Source organism: Schistocerca cancellata, chromosome 6 (genome assembly GCF_023864275.1).
Source record: "Schistocerca cancellata isolate TAMUIC-IGC-003103 chromosome 6, iqSchCanc2.1, whole genome shotgun sequence".
Classification (NCBI taxonomy): domain Eukaryota; kingdom Metazoa; phylum Arthropoda; class Insecta; order Orthoptera; family Acrididae; genus Schistocerca; species Schistocerca cancellata.
Window position 1 is genome coordinate 596222275 of NC_064631.1, and position 17056 is coordinate 596239330.

Genomic DNA, 17056 nt, shown 5'->3' on the forward strand with positions numbered 1-17056 from the left:
ATCTGGTTACAGTGCAGTGTAGTGTAGTCCTGGGAAGGGAGTGTCCCAAAGGTCCCCTTCCTGATAAGGGATGCCATAGGAGGACGTTGCTTCTCCAGCAAAGGGTTGGGGACCAATGTCCCAGTGGAAAGGAAGCTGATATCTCCCAAAGGCGGTGTGGGACAAACAGTAGGAGGAGGACACCCCAAACACCAGGCAAGTGGGTGTAGTCAAGCAACCCCATGGGCCAGATGTAGAAAACGCAGAGGGTGATAGCACAGTCACTAAAAAGAATGACGTCGTCGTAGCAGCAGCATATGTCATTGTCATACATGCAGTATGTAGGCAATCGTATTTCTTCTTGGCCTCTTGATATTTGAGGCAGTCAAGGGTCTTCTATTCTTTGAATTTCTTTTTTTCTTTTGAAAATCGGGTCATTCACGTTCAACTGATGGCCAAAAGGACTGTGATGGCATTGTAACGTGAAGATCTGTGTCCAAATTCTGTGCATTTATAGCACTGCATGGGAGGAGGAATATATGGCTTGACATATCAGTGATACACCATCACCTTGCCCTTCTCAGGTAACGAGTCATCTCCAAAGGGCAAGATGAAGACTCCGGTATCCACTCTATTGTCTTTTGGTCCCCACTAGACACACCTGTCAAAACACATGCCTCATCGCTCCAACTTAGCAAAAACCTCATAATCAGTCTGTAAAAGGGGGTTTCAGTGGAAAATGAAGCCTTGCACCATATTCAGACTTTTATGGGGGGTTATACTGACAAGAACACCACCCAGCTTGTCACAGGCAAGCAGAGCCTGTCTCTGAGCAGGGGAGGCCGTTTTAAGCAGAACGGAGCCACTTTCCTCTTTTGTGATCGCTGCCACTTCCCCAAACCTGTCTTTGAGGTGTTCAATGATGAACAATGGTTTTGTAGTCAAAAAGTAATCCCTGCCCATTCTGTAACATACCAAGTATTGTGGGCAGAATTTCTCACTTTGCCTCTGAGCTCTATGTTCCTCCCATTGCATAGCCAGGTAAGGGAACATTTTGGGGTCATACCTTTCTGCAATGTAATATGTTTTAGCTTTGGAAGAGAGTGCTGGGGCAGCGCTGCTACCAGCAGAAGAAAGTTTAATTCACTTCTTGCACGAATCTTTTGCCACGATACCACCCACTCGGAAAGCAGGCATTTCCCATATGTGCCACTCAACCACAGGAATGGTTACCTGGCTAATAAACCATTGCCTCGAGTATTCATGTGTCAGTCATGATAGACATATACTTCTTGGACTGTGTGGGGAGTTTTCAGCTCAGTCACCAACAGTGTGATCCCTGGGTGGTCAGGGGCCTACCATCATGCAGGTATTTGACACCCCCTCACACAACAGAATGGCTACCATGTTCGGTTTTGAGCACAGTACCACTGCAAGAGGAAAGGGTACAAAGAGAGAAAGGCATAAAAGGTGGAAAACATAACACACTGGTTGATCTTCACTGCACGATCCACACTTCTGTGAAATTTAGAAAAGAAGTAGCAAGTTAAACTCAACAGTATACCTAATAATGAAAAGTTGAAGAAGGCCAAACGGTAAGAAAATGGGTGTCCAAAACACAAACCATTTCCAAGCGCAGTCTGCACCACAAAGACCGTCCAATGAAAAGGTAGAGAGCAAAAAAAGAATAGGAGAAAGATATCTCTGCAGCACAGAAAGGAAAGTAAGCACTTCAAGGGCTGGTGTCCCATGGTGGCCAACCACATAATCACGAAACAGATGTGAGCCACCTGCGGGAAATCTGAGAAGTGAGAGGAGTATGTAGATTGTCTATACAAGGGAGAATATGAAGGCAATATATTAAAACTGGAAGATGATGCTGATGAAGTTGAGATAGGAGATACAATACTGCAAGAAGAAGTTGACAGAGCAGTGAAAGACCAAATTCGAAACAAGGCCCTAGGAGTAGACGACAGTCTGTCAGAACTACTGAAAGCCTTGGGAGAGCTTGACATGCCAAAACTCTTCCATCTAATGTGCAAGATATACGAGACAGGTAAATAACCTCAGGCTTCAAGAAGAATATAATAACTGCAGTTCCAAACAAAGCAGGTGCTGACAGGTGTGAATATTACCAACCTATTAGTATAATGAGTCATGGTTAAAATACTAACACAAATTCTTTACAGAAGAATGAAAAATCTGCTAGAAGCCAACCTCATGGAAGATCAGTTTGGATTCCAGAGAAATGTAGGAACAAGCAAGGCAATACAGACCCTACGAATTCTCTGACAGATAGTTTAGGGAAAGACACACCTATAGCATTTGCAGACTTAGAAAACTTTTGACAGTGCTGACTAGAACACTCTCTTTGAAATTCTGAAGGCAGCAGGAGTAAAATAGAGGGAGCAAAAGGCCATTTACAAATTGTATAGAAACCAGACGACAGTTATAAGAGTTGAGGGGAGAAGAAATAAAGTTTGAGGTTTACCAATGACATTGTAATTCTGTCAGATACAGCAAAAGGACTTGGAAGAGCAGTTTAACGGAATGGACAGTGCCTTGAAAGTAGGATATAAGATGACCATCAACAAAATCAAAACAAGGATAACGGAATGCAGTCAAATCAGGTGATGCTAAGGGAATCGGAGAAGGAGGCACCTAAAGTAGTAGATGAGTTTTGCTGTTTGGGCAGCAAAATAACTGATGATGGCCAAAGTAGAGGGGATATAAAACATAGACTGGCAATGGCAAGAAAAGCATTTCTGAAGAAGAGAAATTTGCTAATGCTGAATACAGATATAAGTGTTACAAAGTGTCTTCTGGCAGTTTTGGTATGGAGCACAGCCACATGAGGAAGTGAAACATGGACAACAAACAGGTTAGGTGAGAAGATAAGATTTTGAAATGTGGTGCTACAGAATAATGCTGAAGATTAGATGGGTAGCTCTTGTAACTAACGAGGAGGTAGTTAATAGAGGTAGGGAGAAAAGAAAATTGCGGCACAACTTGACTAAAAAGAAGGGATCAGTTGATAGAACACATTCCGAGACATCAAAGAATCGCCAATTTAGTACTGGAGGGAAGTGTGGGGGGTAAAATTCGTAGAGGGAGACCAAGAGATGGATACAGTAAGCAATTCAGAAGGATGGAAGTTGCACTATCTATTCGGAGATGAAGAGGCTTGCACACAGCATAGACTAGCATGACAATTGCATCAAACAGTCTTCAGCCTGAATACCATAACAACAACTACTACTACAACAACAAAGTGAGACTTCTAATAAGCTCCAATTCTCCCGTACATGATGTTGTAGGCTCTGCACAATTTATATATATCTGTTTCTAATTGAGCTCCATTTAAATTGTATTTTTGAGTTTTGCAACAGCTTTGTCTTCTTCTGTTTGGAATATGGTATGTCGCAGAACTGTAAAATACTTTAGGATATGTGCATAGGAATCAGTTGCTATCCCAAGATATTGTGAAATTTGTTAGCATTGTTTGTGGGGTGTTACTTCCAAACTCAATCCAGTCAACTCATTACAACCTGTAAGACTCCTCTCCATTCATTTTCACTGGAACTATTCTCAATATATAAAACAAAATTAGATTATATTTTGTCTTCTCAACAGACACAGTTTGTTTACTGATTATCTCCCTCAGTAGAGCAGTGCACACAGACACACAGTTATGAAATGTCCTAACATTATTGAACTGTGCACCAAATGGAACTCAGTCTAAGCCTTTCTCCTTTCGCAGACAATGTTCTTACTTACACACACACACACACACACACACACACACTGGCCAACTTAAGCGTCATGTTGTGAGTACCACTTGGACTTTCAGTCAGTGAAATTACAACATGCTACATGCAAGGGTCCAGGTTTTAGTCTGCCACATCTGAATGATAAAGTTTTAATCTATCAGGCATTTTTATACACAGCTTATGTTGGCAATTACAAAAACAAAGAGAAGTACTTAGTCACAAAGTTAGTGATAAATGACAAATCAATTCCTCTCATCAATACAAAGGGTGAATCACCTGAAACTTGCACCACAAATATTGTGGAATATGTTTTAGACTGAACAATGCCTATTGACATTAACAAATTAAAAGAATGATAAATTAGAATATCAGTGGTGATTGTTGCAGGATTCAAGTGCGAGTCGTTTCAGGGATATAATATTTTGCAAAGTTTCCACACCTACAGTCATTTATGCCATTCAACCAGCATAGCTGCTAGGTATGCTGTTGTTACGTTTGCTTACGGCATGCTTGTGTGTTGCTTGAGTGCACTAAGACTTGCTAGTCAGTTAGTGTGTACAGTCCAAGGCGTAGGTTGCGAGCGGACAATATGGTTTACCAATGCTGAAAAAGCCAGCACGCTAATGGTGTATGGAGCGAATGGCGTCTACTCTTGTACAGTGTGTGGAGCAAGATACCCCGATAGACGCCAGCTGTCTCTGCAATTATTTATCAGTCTCAATAACCAGTCATGTGAAAGTTGTAATGTGTCACCTAGGCAGCATAACAGAAGGAAACAATTGACAGCAGAAGAAGGGGAAATCAATGTTCTAGCTGTTGTTGCAGTTGAGCTGCATGTTACCTCCCACATAATTGCACGAGGCAGTGCCATGCATCAGGCAAGTGTCCTATATATTCACCATCGACAAAGGTTCCATCCCATCCACATCTCTCTCCATCAAGAGCTGCATGGAAACAATTATAAGAATTCTTCAGTACACAGACATTAAGACAGGATACTCCACATGTATCATGTTTAGTGATGAAGCCACGTTTACCAACTGTGGCCAGGTAAACTGCTGAAACATGCACTACTGATCTGTTGACAACCCCTGTTGGATTCGTCAGATGGAATGTCAGCATTCACACAGTGTAAACATATTGTGTGGGATAGCCGACCATCAGCTCATAGGCCCGTTTTTATAGAAGAAAGACTGAACACACACAAGTGTCACAGCCTCCTAGCAGATCATCTTCCACAGATACTGCAAGACATTGCTCTGCAGACTAGGAGGAACCTGTGGTACCATTACAATGGCTGTTCAGCCTACAATCTACTCAACTGTTTCCAAGTCGTTGGATTGGACACAGAGGACATGTACCTTGGCTGACACATTTCCCGGATATGATGCCTGTAAACTTTTTTTCTGTGAGGAAAGCTGTCTACAAGGCCACACCACTTAAACACAATGATATATGACAACATATTGTTGCAGCCTGCTTGGACATCTCTGCCAAAATGCTAGCACATGTGCAGCAGTCGTTCTGCAACAGACTAGAAGCGTGAATTGCCGCTGTAGGTGGTCATTTTGAACACAACCTTTGACGGTCAATTGTCTCATTACTGGTCAGAAACCACATAGCTAGTGTATGCATTTGTGCTGTTCTTTAGTGTGTGCTGCCACAGGTGTTGTACAAGTCAGTGTGGGAACTTTTCAAAATACGATATCTCATAAATGACTCGCACTAGACTCCTGCATCAAACACCACTGACATTCTAATTTTCCCTCGTTTGTTAATGTAAATAGGCATTGTTTGATTTAAAAAGTGTACATTTGCATGAAAAATACACTTTCTAAGTATTATTACTTACCAAGCGGCAGCAGGGGAAAAACACACACACACACACACACACACACACACACACACACACACACACGTGAGCGTGCTTTTGGAGCCAGTGACACCATCTTCTGGTGGAAGAGTTGAAGGGGAGGGAAGAGGGGTGAAGGAAAAGGACTCGAGAGGTTTAGGAAAGGGGTACACTTTAGAAAAGTCGCCCGGAACCCTGGGTCAGAGGAGACTTAAAGGATGGGATGAGAAGGAAAGACTGATTGTTGGGAATTGCACTGGATGAGATCTAAAAACTTGAGAGCTCCGGAGCACTCCCCAATAATCAGTCTTTCCTAAACTGTACCCCTCTCCATAAACCTCTCCAGTCCTTTTGCTTCACCACTCTTCCTTCTCCTTCAACTCTTCTGCCAGAAGAAGGAGCCATGGTCTCCAAAAGCTTGTGAAAGTTAAATCCTTTTGCGTGTGTGTGTTCCCGTGCTGTCGCTTGGTGAGCATATTTTTTTATCTTGCTTTAGTTTGTATTATAAGATTTTAAACAGAGTGTGATTCGACTATAATATTTGATCCACATACCACTCATGTATGCTAGGTCATAAAAGTAAGCCACCAGCACGGATGTCACGAACTTCGTGAAATATTTCCTACTTGGTGCTAATGTCGTCCAAACCAGGAGTATGTGATCCCAGTGGCTATCTGCCATCTATATGATACCATATGGTCAGACACATCACATAAGCTACTTCACTTGGTTGTTGGTTTTTTTGTACAGCAATTAAGTTGGGTTTTGCATGACAATTCAAAAGTTGTACTCCAGCTTGTTCATAAAACCAATTAAAAACCTGTTTCACAGTAAGGTTCAGTGACAGACCTAGAAATTAAATCAAACATAGTGAACAGAACCACAATGGATAATAATCCATACTCCATGTTATAACGAAACTGATATGGAATCATGTAAATTTGCCTAGAGGATACCGAATCCCTTCAGTAGGGAAAGGTGACCACTACACAAGTAACACAGGTTATGCCAGATTATAAATGATCAATACACACAGAACATTGAGAGTATCATCTACATAATAAAATATACAACTTCTACTAGAGGATATCCACCCCTTGCATGACAGAAATGTGACATCTTCATTGACATTGTGGGTTGAACCAGGTTCCCTGTGATTAATAAACACAGAGTGGTCAAGCTTTTCATTTAAAATGCCAGAACACTGTCAAAGATCACATGTGTCCCGACTCAGTCTTCATTACACAAGAAATATTTTTAAAGTATTGGGCCATTTGGAGACAGTCTTGTGAAGACAAGGGGAGACAACCAACTGATGAGCCCCTCTCATCCTAGAGTCTCTGAGTGACCTGCCCTTCCCTTTTAGCCTTCCCTAATCTATCCCTCTCTCCTCCCCAAGGAAAGAACTCTTAATGGTTTTGTGTGTGTGTGTGTGTGTGTGTGTGTGTGTGTGTGTGTACAAAGTCAGGACTTCAGCAAACGTGGTTAAAAAGTTTCCAATGGAAATGGTGAGTTTGTGTTTTCAGTACCCAACTTGAACACTATTTATGATATTCAAGGTATTCCAAGAAAATAATGTAAATAGACATATATCCAACAACAGACAGTTCATCAGTCAGGACACCAATTGCCATTCATCGATCAGACTAGTTTTTTTGGGTTGTAGTTTTTGTCAGCTTGCCGCCACTGCATTCTTCATTACACACATTTGTATGGCCACTTTTAATGTCTCATCACCATTGTTTAACCTTTCTTTCACTCAATACAGCTGGGCCACAACTTCTGCTGAATTTGAGCAGTTCAGATACAATTGCATAAAACCCTTGCATTATAGCATGCACTGCACAACTGACGACATTAACGTCACATCCCTCCCGTTACGCACAAGAGACTTGACACTGTCCTGCATTAAATTCCAAATCTCTCCACAGTGCATGCCGACATTGGGTTTTAGCCTCTCGTCATCATCACAGCAACATTAAAAAGACACAACACTATGCACACACAACGATCAGTTACCCTCATCAGATAGTTACAGTTTTAACCTCTTACATACAAGTAGCCTAAGGGGTGCGCCTTTCTAGGCTTGTATCAGGACAAAAATCACGTGAGTGGAAGGGGGTTGGGAGACAGAAAAATTATCTTGCTGCTGCTACTTATTAAGGGGTGAATAATTAAACTGTGTTTGGTCGCTAAGGACCAGGTCAGGATTCTGGCTATTAACAAACACCAATCAAAGAATCCTGACCCAGTCCTTAATGACCAAACCACCATTTCATTTTTCACCCTCACTAAAGTAGCAGCAGCGAGATAATATTTTTCTAAACATAAAATAGTAGACTCTGCCATTACTCACATGTACATTTTTGGTTATATACACTGAAGCGCTGAAGAAACTGGTATAGCATGTGTATTCAAATACAGATATATGTAAACAGGTGGAATACAGCACTGCAGCCGGCAACCCCTATATAAGACAAAAAGTGCCTGGTGCAGTTGTTACATCGGTTACTGCTGCTACAATCGCAGGCGTCAAGATTTAAGTGAGTTTGAATGTGGTGTTACTGTCAGCACATGAGCAATGGAACACAACATCTCCGAAGTAGTGATGAAGTGGGGATTTTTCCATATGATCATTTCAAAAGTGTATCGTGAATATCAGGAATCCGGTAAAACATCAAACCTCCAACATCACTGTGGCCAGAAAAACATCCTGCAAGAATGGGACCAACGACGACTGAAGAGAATCCTTCTGCAAATTGGTGCAGAATTCAATGCTGGGCCATCAACAAGTTTCAGCATGCGAACCATTCAATGAAAAATCATCGATATGGACTTTTGGAGCTGAAGGCCCACTCATGTACCTTGATGACTGCACGACACAAAGCTTTACACCTCCGCTGGGCCTGTCAACACTAACATTGGACTGTTGATGACTGGACACATGTTGCCTGGTTGGACCAGTCTCATTTCAAATTCTATCTAACGGATTGAAGTGTGAGGGTATGGAGGCAACCTCACGAATCCATGGACACTGCATGTCAGCAGGGGACTATTCAAGTTGGTGGAGGTTCTGTAATGATGTGGGGCGTGTGCAGTTGGAGTCATATGGAACCCCTGACAAGTCTAGATATGAGTCAGATTGCTGACACATACGTAAGCATCCTGTTTGATCATCTGCATCCATTCATGTCCATTGTGTATTCTGACGGACCTGGGCAATTCAGCAGGACAATGACACCCCACACATCCAGAATTGCTTCAGAGTTGCTCCAGGAACTCTCTTCTGAGTTTAAACACTTCTGCTGGCAACCAAACTCCCCAGACATGAACATTATTGAGTATATCTGGGATGCCTTGTAACGTGCTGTTCGGAAGAAATCTCCACCCCCTCATACTCTTATGGATTTGTGGACAGCAATGCAGGAATCATGGTGTCAATTCCGTCCAGCACTATTTCAGACATACCCAAGTCCATGCCACGTGGTGTTGCGGCACTTCTGCATGCTCAAGGGGGCCCTACACGATATTAGACAGGTGTACCATTTTCTTTGGCTCTTCAGTGTACACTTCAATGCTTTCAATCTTCAAGTATACAATAGCATAAGTTTTATTTGTTCTGAGATTCTTTGTGAAATTAGTTATGGCTGTGTTTTTTGTATTGACATACTGTCATAAACTGTCATATATCTTTGAAAAATAATCTTTGTGCAGCTATGAACTCTCACTGATGTGTGAACTGTCTGTTAGTATTAAGTTGATGATGACTTAGAAAAATGAAAGCTGGTCCACGATGGACTATTAAATAAATATTATTGTGTTTTTAATCATTAATAAGAGTCTAAATTAATGGTTTTATGAAGACTGCACTCATTTTAATAAACTATTTTTGTTTGTAACTGTTTTTGAAATTTGGATTTAATGTAAGAGTTTTTAATAAACAGTGTACTCTACTAAAACATGTATAAGCCTCCACAAGCCCTAGGCACTTCCACTCGTCAGCCTACGTTGCTGCCATTCTCATCAGCACTACAGAAATACAATTCAAGATCCCTATAGGTCACTAACTATTCACTCTGCTGTTGTACCACTTAATCATTTCCTTGTATTCTCCTATTACCTTGAACTGATTACAGAAACCATAAAGCCATGCATCTGCAAGAGAATGTGAGTACATTGTTCTCTAGTGTGCACTCTGCTGAGTATATCTGTTCAGTACCATGTTTGAAAGACACTTTGGGAAAAGCAGCTGATGAAAAACTAATTTTGCTGCTCTGAAGTGCCAGTTCATGTTGAATCTTCATAAGTATCTAATAAATATCAAGACACTGTACCAAAGCAAAGTCATTAAATAACGGAACAAAAAAGGGGGAAAAAAAAGCTTTCAAAACTGCAGTCGATTGGGGTCAACGGAGGCATCCGATCCTGCCCATCGGCTTTGACACGTGACGTAAGGGTGTTGTGTTTTGTGAGATCACGGCGGCGCGGAGTTTAGTTTATGAGTGTGTTGTCTTTGTAGATGTCATCTTGTTGCAGTTGGTGGTGTCCTCCAGTGGTGTATTGGGTTCATCTGGGTGTCGGTGCTTGAACTGTGCATTTCTAGGTCGTGACTGAAGAACGGAAATTAGTTTTCAGTGAGTTGAGAATTATGTTTGTGGTTCATGGTGTGGGTTCCTGTAGTCATGTCCTAGTTCATGAACCACGGGCAACGTATGAGTGGCCAAGTAAGTGGTCCCGACAGTCGGGATACCAGTTACTTTGGAATAAGGCTGGGCATCTTGGACTTTTCTGAGTCGTGGTCACCTTTGTGCTCATACGGCAAAGACTACCAAATCCACCGGTTAGTCCCTCAGCCGTTAGGGGTAAAACCCAATGGGACTCGGGGCAAGTAAGGCTAGCAACCTGCTTCCCTGGTACTTTAAATATGATGCTGGCAACAATCAGAACAAAATGCCTCGGACCTTTGGAGGTGACGGAGTCCCACCTCTAACTGACAAACCAGGGACTCCTAAGATACGACTTGGCAAACAAATGGTAATGAGATGGGGAGCTATTAATATCAATGGGGGCTACTCTGGAAAGAAGGTAGAGCTGGCAGAGGCTGCAAGTAAGATGGGGCTGGACTTTTAGCTGTTAGTGACTTTCGGGTAAGCGGTGAGAAAGAAGAGGAAGTGGGAGAATACAAGGTCTACCTGTCAGGAGTCAAAGCAGGAATAGCACAATGGGATGTAGGGCTTTACATCAGGAAAGAAATGGAACCCAGCGTAGTTGCAATAAGGTATCTAAACGAACGACTGATGTGGATAGATTTGACAGTGTCTAGCAAGAAAATTAGGATTGTGTCAGTATATTCGCATTGTGAAGGGACAGATCAAGATAAGATGGATAGTTTTTATGAGGCACTCAGTGATGTAGTTGTTAGAGTAAAGGACAAGGACAGTGTTCTGCTCATGGGTGATTTTAACGCCAGGATTGGAAATCGAACAGAAGGGTATGAAAAGATTATGGGTAAATTTGGAGAGGATATGGAGGCCAACAGCAACGGGAAACAACTCTTGGATTTCTGTGCCAGTATGGGCTTAGTAATCACAAACTCCTTTTTTAAACATAAGAACATTCACCGGTATACTTGGGAAGGCAGGGGAACCAGATCTGTCATTGACTATATAATAACAGATCAGGAATTCAGGAAGGCTGTGACGGACACACGTGTATTCAGGGGATTCTTTGATGACACTGATCATTATTTAATCTGCAGTGAAATTGGGATTGTGAGGCCGAAAGTGCAGGAGGTCAGGCCCATATGTAGGAGGATAAGAGTGGAGAAACTTCAGGATAAGGAAATCAGGCACAAGTACATAACAGCCATCTCAGAAAGGTACCAGTTAGTTGAATGTAGTCAATTACAGTCATTGGAAAAGGAATGGACATGGTACAGGGCTAAAGTGGCTAAAGAATGTCTTGGAACAGTAGTGTGTAAAAGTAGGATGAAGCAAACAGCTTGGTGGAATGATACAGTCAAGGCAGCCTGTAAAAGGAAAAAGAAGGCGTATCAAAAATGGCTACATACCAGAACCCAGGTAGACAGAGAAAGTTATGTTGAAGAAAGAAACAAAGCCAAACAGATAATTGCAGCATCCAAGAAGAAATCGTGGGAAGACTTTGGAAACAGGTTGGAGACTATGGGTCAAGCTGCTGGAAAACCATTCTGGGGTGTAATTAGCAGTCTTCGAAAGGGAGGCAAGAAGGAAATGACAAGTATTTTGGACAGGTCAGGAAAACTGCTGGTGAATCCTGTGGATGCCTTGGGCAGATGGAGGGAATATTTTGAAGAGTTGCTCAATGTAGGTGAAAATGCGATCAATAATGTTTCAGATTTCGAGGTAGAATGGGATAGGAATGATGATGGAAATAGGATCACATTTGAGGAAGTGGAAAAAATGGTCAATAGATTGCAGTGCAATAAAGCGGCTGGGGTGGATGAAATTAAGTCGGAACTCATCAAATACAGTGGAATGTCAGGTCTTAAATGGCTACACAGGATAATTGAAATGGCCTGGGAGTCGGGACAGGTTCCATCAGACTGGACAAAAGCAGTAATCACACCAGTCTTTAAACATGGAAACAGAAAAGATTGTAACAACTACAGAGGTATCTCTTTAATCAGCGTTGTGGGTAAAATCTTCTCAGGTATTGTTGAAAGGAAAGTGCGAGTATTAGTTGAGGACCAATTGGATGAAAATCAGTGTGGGTTTAGGCCTCTTAGAGGACCAGATCCTTAGCTTACGGCAAATAATGGAGAAGTGTTATGAGTGGAACAGGGAATTGTATCTATGCTTTATAGATCTAGAAAAGGCATATGACCGGGTTCCTAGGAGGAAGTTATTGTCTGTTCTACAAGATTATGGAATAGGAGGCAAACTTTTGCAAGCAATTAAAGGTCTTTACATGGATAGTCAGGCAGCAGTTAGAGTTGACGGTAAATTGAGTTCATGGTTCAGAGTAGTTTCAGGGGTAAGGCAAGGCTGCAACCTGTCTCCACTGTTGTTCATATTATTTATGGATCATATGTTGAAAACAATAGACTGGCTGAGTGAGATTAAGATATGTGAACACAAAATAAGCAGTCTTGCATATGCGGATGACTTAGTTGTGATGGGAGATTCGATTGAAAGTTTACAAAGTAATATTTCAGAGCTAGATCAGAAATGTAAGGACTATGGTATGAAGATTAGCATCTCCAAAACGAAAGTAATGTCAGTGGGAAAGAAATATAAACGGATTGAGTGCCAAATAGGAGGAACAAAGTTAGAACAGGTGGACGGTTTCAAGTACTTAGGATGCATATTCTCACAGGATGGCAACATAGTGAAAGAACTGGAAGCAAGGTGTAGCAAAGCTAATGCAGTGAGCGCTCAGCTACGATCTACTCTCTTCTGCAAGAAGGAAGTCAGTACCAAGACTAAGTTATCTGTACTCCGTTCAATCTTTCGGCCAACTTTGTTGTATGGGAGCGAAAGCTGGGTGGATTCAGGTTACCTTATCAACAAGGTTGAGGTTACGGATATGAAAAGTAGCTAGGATGATTGCAGGTACTAGTAGATGGGAACAATGGCAGGAGGGTGTCCACAATGAGGAAATCAAAGAAAAACTGGGAATGAACTCTATAGATGTAGCAGTCAGGGCGAACAGGCTTAGATGGTGGGGTCATGTTACTCGCATGGGAGAAGCAAGGTTACTCAAGAGACTCATGGATTCAGCAGTAGAGGATAGGAGGAGTAGGGGTAGACCGAGGAGAAGGTACCTGGATTCGGTTAAGAATGATTTTGAAGTAATAGGTTTAACATCAGAAGAGGCACCAATGTTAGCGCTGAATAGGGGATCATGGAGGAACTGTATAAGGGGGGGCTATGCTCCAGACTGAATGCTGAAAGGCATAATCAGTCTTAAATGATGATGATGATGATGATGATGATGAAGAATTATGTTTCCGTTGTGTTTATGTTATTGGGGTGTCGTTTGATGTTACTGGTTTGCTGTTTGTTGTGTGGTAAGTCGTTTAATTCAATTTGGGGCTTCTTTTGTTAGGTATGCATATGACTTCTAAGTTTAATAGTCCGCGTCTGTGGGCTGAAATGGGGAACGAGATGTTGTCCACCATTAAGTTTCTGCAACTTTTTGGGCTTGTGACGGAGATAGTTAAATGCGGCGTATTCAAGCAGAATATGTGGGATGGGGGTTAGTGTGTAGTGCCAGAACTTTTTTATGGTTAGTAGTAGTATTTTTGGGGCTACTGTTTGTGTGTAATGATGTTCGGTGGGGTTTTTATGTGTTGTTTACTGCATGTCGGTGGTTGATGTTTTGGTATTGGCACTTGTGGTTGATTTATGTATCTTAGGGGGAAGTACTCTATTTCAATTTTTTTATCATCATCAGTTGTATTCGAGCTGCATAGGTCTTGGGAAGTGACCGACTGCAATTCGTCATCGTAGTTATGTGTGTTTTGGTATCATGAGCTGTTGTTGACTATATAGGTCAAGGGAAGTGTCTGATTCCAGTGTGTTGTAGCTGTGTGTGTTTTTGTATCGTGAGTTGCTGTTGACCTATGTAGGTCAAGGGAAGTGTCCGATTCCAATTTTTGTTATTTTAGATGTTGGTTTTGTGGCATCAATAGTTGCGGTGTGATTATAATTTTTGGAGTAGTTGGTATTTATTTTGTGGCATCGACAATTGGGGTTGAGCTATGTAGGTGAAGGGAAGTGATTGATTCCTGTCAATATTTTAAGTGTAGCAGAACATGGGAATTTTGTGGTGTTTTTATGTTGCCGTTTTGTTTGGTTTGTGATCGCAATATGTATTTATATTTAGTTTGTCCCCACCCAAAAAGCCCCAATTTCCCGTGTTGGTTCTGTTAGTTTGATTATATTTTTGGAGAGATATGTGTGTGTTGGTTTTATATGTATTTTCGTGTTTGTTGTCATTTATGTAATGACGTCGTAGGCGCCATACTGGAAACGTTGAGAATGGTCGTTTCCGCCATACTGGTGTATTCATGGGTCAAAGCAGACGGGTGGAATCGGACACTCCTGTATTCCTGTCAATTGTGTGTCTACGTTTTAGCCTGTCAAGTAACTGCTTTGCAAAAAGATGGTTGCTCACACAGACCGCTAAGGCAGATGACCACTTTTTCACATAGCACTTCAAATATTTTTGTCGCTATAATTTGTAAAATTTATAACATCTATTTTTTGTGTTAATTGAAGTTTTTTTATATCATCCACTGTCTTTGAACATCATAATCAAACTGGTGGACATAAACTACTCACTGAAATACAAGATGAGTAACATACATACCATAATATGAATTACAGCTGTTTCCATAACATGAAATTCATTAGGTTCACCAATTCAGAAACCATCTGCCATCTTCTACCCTAACCTAGATCTGGGGCTATGTTACAGATTAGTACGTCCTCATAGTGAAGATTCTGCCAACCCACAAACAAACTGTCAACTTCCGACTTTACTGAGGCTATGTGACACACTAAGGATCAGTCTGGCGCCGAAACCTACATTCCAAACGTGATGGAGCACAAGTCCATCCAAGTTGAGGACAGGGAAGGATGATGTCCTTTATACATGAATGATCACAGCATTCGCCACAATCTATTTAATGAAAGCACTGGAAACCAAAATTCAGATGGCAGTGCCTAAATACTGCATGACCTCACATGCTAACATTAAAATAAATAATTTTTGCAATTTTACAAAACTTGCTTTATAACTTAAATGATTATTCTGAATGATCAGGACAGTTTCCAATGAACTGTAAGTGACTGGTTGCATGTCAACATTATTGGTAGCTCATACAAGAGTTCTGTACAGAACAATAAACACTGACTGAGGAACATTTCCAGATACTGAGAAATCCTCCACACAGTCTACAAGCCAGATGGACACACACAAGGTATTTATACTTTCACTTGGCAAAAAGATTTCTGCAGCTACTTGGGGTTAACAAAATAGCTTTGATTCACAGTGTCCAATGCACTCCATAAAGATCCCATACATGTTAGAATTCTTCATCACAAAGCAACATGGGATAGTAGGCTAATGCGAACTTTTTCAATGTTACCTTTGTCCCTGAACTGCAATTCATAACATACTTCAGTCTTGAAACAGTCTATCTGCATAATGTTTGTGACAGCAAGGAAGACTGGACTAGGTCAGACATATCTCTAGCAGTAGAAGTACATATGCAGGCAAGAGGTAGGAGAAAATGACTAGGAGGTGGTCAGAGGATTTTGGGAGAAACAGAATATTTGGGGCCGGGAGGGCCATGTCAACTGTAGAAAGAAGAAATTCTGAATCCATTACAAAGATAGTTATGAAAAGTTTCCGGCCATTACAAATGATTAGCAATAACTTTTAACTTACGATACTCATGTTACAAATGAGAAACATCATTAACTCACAGGTAAAAGAGCCACATTACATTCTATTGTCTCAAAGAAAGAAGTTTTCATGCTTCTCAGTAGATCTTTCAAGGTTTTGTAAGCCAATTAGAGCGAACGGTTCACTTCACCAATCAGCCAATCCCTATAAATTGAACTAAACAATTATTTCTATAATTTGCAATCTACATACACGGTTTTCTTTGGGAAGTCAGTGCCTGTGGTATGGCAAAGACACACTCTATGTTCCTTCCACCTCTGAGTCAAGCTGTGTTTCACAAATGCAAATAAAGGGAGTAAATTCAGTTCACCCTGGTCTCCCTACATGCTAAGGACAAATGGCACCGTTCACATTTAAAGCAAACTTCACATGTACACTGCCTTATGCTGCTACAAAATAGTTATAATGAAACTTGTAGTTACATAGCTGACAGCAACTGCATTTAGCTGCAATAAGATTAAAACTACATAGTGGAAGAGGGCAAATACACTGAATTACATTTATTAAAACTGAAATATTATCAACAACAGATAGACAACAAAAACACTTCGGATTCAAGTTCTTACTATCAAATATATAAATAAAAAAGCCTAAAAACAGTAAATTTGCATAAAATAAACTGCATATTAATGACGATGGCATTATGCACGTTGAAAGATGAAGTGAATATTGTACCAACTCCAACATTCAGCACGTCACATATTATATGAAATGCGCAAGAAAACGGGCACAGTTCCAGAGAGAAATCATGAAACAAAGTTAAATGACCTGCAAACTGAGCATTTGCCACTATTTTATCAAAAAAATGCTATCTAACACAGAATACACCACATATTCCTACCTTCAATCACAAAAACACATCATGCTTCTCACACCAATAAACAATTTTCATCTACCGCCTTTCAGTGTGTCAACAAAGCCAATTGTCCAAAGCTTATGTGTGGTTCTGTTTCGAAAGCAATTGCTGTGTATTTCCAAAGATTTTATAACGATCACCGTT

General features: G+C 41.1%; 1 protein-coding gene across 1 annotated transcript in view; it reads right to left on the reverse strand.

The window, feature by feature from the left end:
* LOC126088497 (MPN domain-containing protein) overlaps positions 1-16999 on the reverse strand; it is a 178711-nt gene extending 161712 nt beyond the window's left edge. Inside the window, exon 1 of the mRNA XM_049906636.1 lies at positions 16898-16999. The gene's annotated coding sequence lies outside the window, so the exon portion shown is untranslated. The remainder of the gene's footprint in view (positions 1-16897) is intronic.
* Positions 17000-17056: the final 57 nt, after the last annotated feature.